We start from the raw sequence: 6,442 nt of genomic DNA on the forward strand, positions 1-6,442 counted from the left end.
CAGACTTTAAGGGAAGCTTGGTTCACCTACTCCTATAGCAGCCTTCCTACATCTGTTTTTCCTAGGAATACAGGTAATAACCACTGGGAAAGCCCATGCATGCCAGAGGAGAGTTTTGGGCATGTTTCTGAAGTGCCTCTGCCCTGCCTGCTGGGACTGGCAGTGCTCTGTCACTCATCGCCTCACGTCGGAGTGCAAACTTTCAAAATGAGCATGCACAGACACTGGCTCTTGTTTCAGCCTTGTAAATAGCACTCATATAGGCTGAAGCAGTTCTGCAGTGAAGCTTCTGCTTGGTATATGCCCAAGAAACTCTCCTCCTCCTTTTCTTCTCTCTGGGATGTTCTCTTTAAGGAATAAGAGCTAAGAGTGTGCCAGCAGAGTTGCTGTTGCATGCTTTGGACATGTTGCCTAGCCTGAGGTACCTGAGAAGGGTGCCAAAACCTTACTAATGCTCATCTCAGTTTAGATACTGTTAGCATGAAATAGCTGATTAAAGCTATATCTCATTCCTCTCTCATTCAACATTTCCTTCCCTGAGGAAAGAAGTCTGTACTGATATACAACTCAATGGTGAACAACTTACAGATATCTTAAGACATGTAGTTCATTTTTCTCCTCTCATCTTTTTTTTTCTCCAAGCTCCTGCAGCTGCATGGAGCTCCATAATATGTCTAGCTCTTATCTGCTTCAACAGGGATCCAGGTGACCCTTTGACACCTGTTGCAGTGTTAACATCTCACAGCAAAGCAGAGGAGGGGGTTGAATTTAACACAGCAAACAGGTCAGGCTGGAAATCTCTGGAAAGTTAGCTTTTTTTTCTTCCACTGTAACTAGCCTATATTTCTGCCTTCCTTTCTCTGTCATAAAAAGACGGCCATATGCAGCTTATTTCCTTTTTAAATTATAACAAAAATTGATTCTCAAATAGCTGATGTATATGTGGAACACTTACAGTAGTCTGGATTTGTTTGATCCTGTAATATTTCCCAAATAACTAAAAGAAGCTAAGATTTGTGCACAGCACCTAAACCAAAGGTCAACTGCTGCTCTTATACTCCTGTATGCTAAATGTATATTTTCACAATAAATGCATAATTGAATATTTTTAGTGGTCAATTAAAATCTGAAGATGCAGACTAAGTTACCAGAGTAGCAATGTACATTTCAAATCTTTTAAGTCAGTTAAATGATAAGGGGTTGGCACAAGTGGTCATCCCTAAAGATCCTCTTCCTTTAAACTAAGAAACTGTAAATAAGGAAAAGAAGCAGAGATAGTACAGTTGTTAGCTTTGAGATCAACTTCTTCAAGATGTCTTCAAATTCAGAGAAATAAAGAATCCTTTCATGGATCTTTCAGTTCTTCAAAGACCTAAGTCTTGATACCACAAAGCATGTACAACTGGAAATGAAATGTAATAAGGGCCATTGAATTCTGCCTAGGTCCAGAACATGACATTCTGAAAACTCTTTTTCATCTGGGAAGCATCTCTGATTTGAGGATAGCTTATGCACTCCATATGTATCACCCACTCTTCTAGAGTTGATTCTTTGATGGAGATGACATTTTAGGCTTTCCTATTGTACTCTGTAGGTAGGAGCTCTAATTGCTTGGCTACAGTCATGCTTACTCTGTTGAGAAAAAGGGCCAAAGGCAAGAAGTAACACACACAATTATAGTAGGTAAGATGAAAGATTTGAAATCCTTTCAAAAGACAAAGTTGGTAAACTGCCATAGGAACTTTCATGTTTCCAGCAGTGTTTCCAACACACACTCAATATTTGGTACTACCCCAGGGTGGGCCATGAGAAAGTGTGGAGAAGTGATGGTGCTAGTTGTACTAAAAGATACCTCAAGGAAAAGGTCAGTGTAAAGTTTGTTATGTTCCTTTTCCCTGCTGTTTGCAGGATCTTTATTATGCAGGCCTCCAAAATGTTTTTACCTGACAGTTGTTTTACCGACATTACTAAGGTTCAAAGAAAATTGTTTGAAACAAGAAATTCAGCTTTCAGACATGATTATAAAAGGTTCCTCTTCTCTTTAATGTCATCTCACCTTATTTACATTTTCATGTTGTATGCAGAGAGATTGCAACTCTAAATAGATTCAAATGTTATTTCTGGAAAATACATTCATTTTCCCAGAAAGTGATTGTCATCTAAGGTGCAATTTTAGAAAATGATTTTCATAAAATGGCATTTTTCCATACAGAAACTTGATGCAACCTGATAACTTGGTTGACGCAGGCTGTCAAATTGCTACCTGATGTTTACTTGCTACAGAGTACAGCTGAAATAAAGACTGTAAGCTAGAGGTAAAAGCTCTCTTTCCAGTCACTCCTCTGTCTTCCATAAGACAGACTAAAAGCAAAGCATGCTTCAGAGTTGGACAGGAGATTTTTCTGTTAAAAATATCTCCAAGGACATGTAAAGATGACACCATTCTTCCTGTAAGAACACATCCTGACATTTCTTGAAGTTTTTCCATACAATTCCTTTAAAAGAGGTGGGTATGAATGAAAGTAAAGAACCTGTTGAAAGGTGAAAGCATTAACTACAGCTTACACAGGCTTTATTGTGTTGGCCCAAAGGATGTGCCTCTTCTTTTTATCCTGTAGACATTTACCAACCTTTGGCCGGATTTCAGTTCTCTGCCTTACATGGGTGGAACTTCATTGGCTTCAGTTAAATTATTACTGGTTTAGATATTGTTATGCTTTTGATGACCCTCCAAATCCAGTTTAAACTACCATATTTTTCATGGCTTCTGCTCAAAACCACTAACTGGCATCTATTCAGTTGAAACTTGGTCAGAGTTTGACATCACCTTAGCACACATTTGTGAATTTGCAAAGCATGAGTGTTGGATGATACATGTTCTCATCATTTCCATTACTTCCTATAGGTAGATGAGTAACAAGCCAAATCCATGTACATGTCAAAATAACTGTTCAAAGCTAATTTATATTTACTACTATATGCTTTTTTTTCCTTTCTTTTCTTTTTCAGACTATCATACGTCCTTCATATATTTCAAGACGTAGGAGCACTGTTATTTTCTCCTGGGAGTGCTTATTGACAAAAGACAGATGAAAAGATACTTAGCAAGCAACTTTTGTCTTTTCCAGTTCTTCTCCAGCAAACAGTGTTCAGTTATCTGGAGTTTAGCAGCAACAATGATTCTAAACTGTATTTCAGTTTCTATTCAGTCTTTAGAGCTCAATAAGAGGAGAACATTTGACAGAAAGAGCTATTGTGTCTGTAAACAGAATGGAGGTGAGACAGCTGAAATGCACTGGAGGAGCCTGCCTTCTTGATTTCTCTGTCTGTTTACGCTAATATCAAAGATCATACACATTATTAAATATGAGACACAAAAAAATGCAGTACGAGAAAACTCTGGACATTTGGAAGATTACACCCAATTATTTATCCAGTAAACTGCAATTTTTTTTTTCTGGAATAAGTTGAGAGTCTGTATTGAAGGTTCATTAATTTCATGGATCAGAAGATTCTTGGATATTTCTGCGAGGAATGTAAAAAGAATGAAACTAGAATCCCAGAATCATGACTGTTTATGTTTTCTGTTACTGGAATAAGAAATTCTCTACTCTATCATGTGAAATATATAGTGTTACACAGTCAGGAATAAAATAGAATCTATTAATTACATTTCTGCTTTGATTGAATATGGTCAACATCATGTCAATTTGGATGATGAGCAAGTTATACCTCCATGAATCTCTTAGGCTCATTTCTGTATAAAATACCTTGCTTGCATGCTGATAAGCTCCCTGCCCAATGTACTCTATCTGTTAAATGAACAGACCATTTTTCTTCTCGTGACACAGGATCTGCAATAGATCTTAAAACATAAATTGCTCTTGAGGAGTTTGGGGAAAAATGACGATACTTAGTTTTCTGGTGACTTCTTCCTCCCAGCGCTTCCACACAAGCAAATTTTTTTATTGCAATAGCCTATGTCTGGCTCAACCTCATTTATGCCAAGTTTAGCATGCACACCTGCACAGAGGCAGCACCATGGATGGTGCTGGGACAAGAAGACAAAGCTATTTGACTGTTGATAGCTTGCAAGCTGCTGCACTACAAGTCTCAGTAGGAGGATCTGCAGGAAGGCTCTGGAGGAGAAGCCATGTCTAAGAAGGACAGTGAGACTATAAAGCAGGCAAGAAATGCTACTGAAGTCCAGACATATGATTCAAGGGAAGCGTATGTGTGGGAGAGATTCTACTAAAGAGCAAAATAAGTAAGTAAATAAATAAATAAAAAACAACCCAAAATTAGTAACAACATCAAAAAAACCCCAAACATATACAAACAAACAAACAAAAACAAACAAAAGGCTGATGGGGCATTCAGTACCTTAAATGGCTGACCAAGTGATGGAGCTGGCTCGAGGCTTTGGGGATAAGTTCACAACGTGTAGACTGTGGCAATTCTCTTATTTAATACATGGCTACTTGCTTATTTAACCTGCTGTATGAATGCTAATTTAGATTATTATTATTATTATTATCATTATTATTATTATTTTCTGTAGGCTTGTTTGAAAAGCTTCAGAATACTTCATCCTAGTTTGAAAAAGAGAATTATCACAGGGGTTTCCTGAAGCACTCCAATTCTCTACTTGGTATTAATAATCCATCCACACAATGCAATCTTCTAAAATACCGCAGAAGCACCCATCATTACATCATATGTAATAATGTTAGCAAGTGTGCTAAGAAAATGTATCTATTTTCTTTTCTCCTCCTCCTTTTTGTTATTTCTTTGCTTTCTTTTTTTCTTTTACAAGTCTAGCTTTCAAGATAGAGCAGTAATTTTGCAGCTGAGGTTACAAGTTTAACATGAAAGTTTAATCTAGAATATAGGATATGGAAATGTGTTTTCAATATGTGAGGCGTGACTGTTTTTATCAGAGGAAATATTCTTCTATCCTAGAGATTTTATTTGTTCATTGGTTCAGCTGAAGAAAAGAGTCTGTTAATTCTGAAAGCTTTAAAATGTGGCCAAAGCCAAGCCTAATGTGTTGAGGAAAAGTTTTGTGCTTCTTCTAAACACTTTCCCACATAATTTAAAAGAACAAATAATTGCAGAAACAATATAAAACTTCAGCCAGAGAGCTCTGAAAAGAGAACATAATAGCAAGGTACACTGGCAGATGGTCTTTCACCTCTGCTCCACAAGGCAAGGGATTTGAGCCTTGTTTATCATCAGCCCATACCAGCAGCTAGTTTTCAAAAGCTGTGTGTGTTGACTTCCTCTCCAAAAGCTAAAGAAGTGCACTTAACTTTTAAGCTACCAGGAACCCATAATGGAAGTCCTGTCTCTCTAATGAAATTTTTGGTGCTCTTGAAAGTTATAACTTAGCTACCCATAATGCTGCTCTGCTTTTATGTTTAACTAAGATGTTCTATTTTAATATTGAAATTCCTTCTGCATAGTTGTTTGTATCTACTATTAAACCACAATATCAGTTTTGTATGACTGCTATTCCCTGGACTTGTGATTAATCACATGGCTTTTTGCACTTTCTATTTTAGTAACAAAAGATATGGCTGTAAGCAATCTGGACACTTTACTCGTATACTAATCTTAAATCTTTTTTTTTTTTTTCCTCCCATGCTTAGGGAAATTCTTGCTTGTGTCAAATCTTTGCTTCATCATTTGAGGAGTACGCGCCTGGCATGCTGGAGAGGGCTGGGGGAAGAGTCCATCACAGTGGTCAGCAATATCAATGCTGCTCCAAGCCACAGTCCCAAAATGCCAGGGCTGTTAGCTGGACTGTGGTTATCTCCAGTGACTGTAGGCAATATTACTACTCCAAACATATTGCTGAATGTTGTGTGATTCAAATAAAAATGCAAAGAGCACCTTGTACTACCAAACACTGCAAGGTGATGCAGAGTAATAAAATTAATCATAATCACAATGCTGTAAAGAGACCTCACTTCACAGAGGGACTTTAAACAGTGTTTACAGTGTTCTTCAGAATTCATTCTTAGTGGGATTAAGTTCACCAAGGTGATATGTGTATGACAGAAAGCAGCAAGCAATCTATTGCATGCTGTGTCAGTAACAATTAAATAACATTGGATTATTTAATTATTTTCAAGCATAAGAGTCAGGGAGCAGTCACACATTCAGCCATTTAAAGACTTGAAAGAACAGCTTTTTAGACTAGCGCAAACACGGATATTATTTTGCTAAATTGTTACTGTAAAATGTGAACAGTAACAGAAATATTGGGATCACTCAGGAAAGAGATACTATGTAAATGCTAACTTCAGCTGTGCAAGTGCAGATTGGAAAGGGTTAGGCTGTTGAAGCACCAGCAACGCAGTATCTGAATTAAAGATGTTACAGTATGAAAGGTCAAACACATCCTACAACTTCTCAAAGGACTTGTTCTTTACAAGCT

The sequence above is a fragment of the Tympanuchus pallidicinctus genome, unplaced genomic scaffold (assembly GCF_026119805.1).
Source record: "Tympanuchus pallidicinctus isolate F22 unplaced genomic scaffold, pur_lepc_1.0 scaffold2, whole genome shotgun sequence".
Classification (NCBI taxonomy): domain Eukaryota; kingdom Metazoa; phylum Chordata; class Aves; order Galliformes; family Phasianidae; genus Tympanuchus; species Tympanuchus pallidicinctus.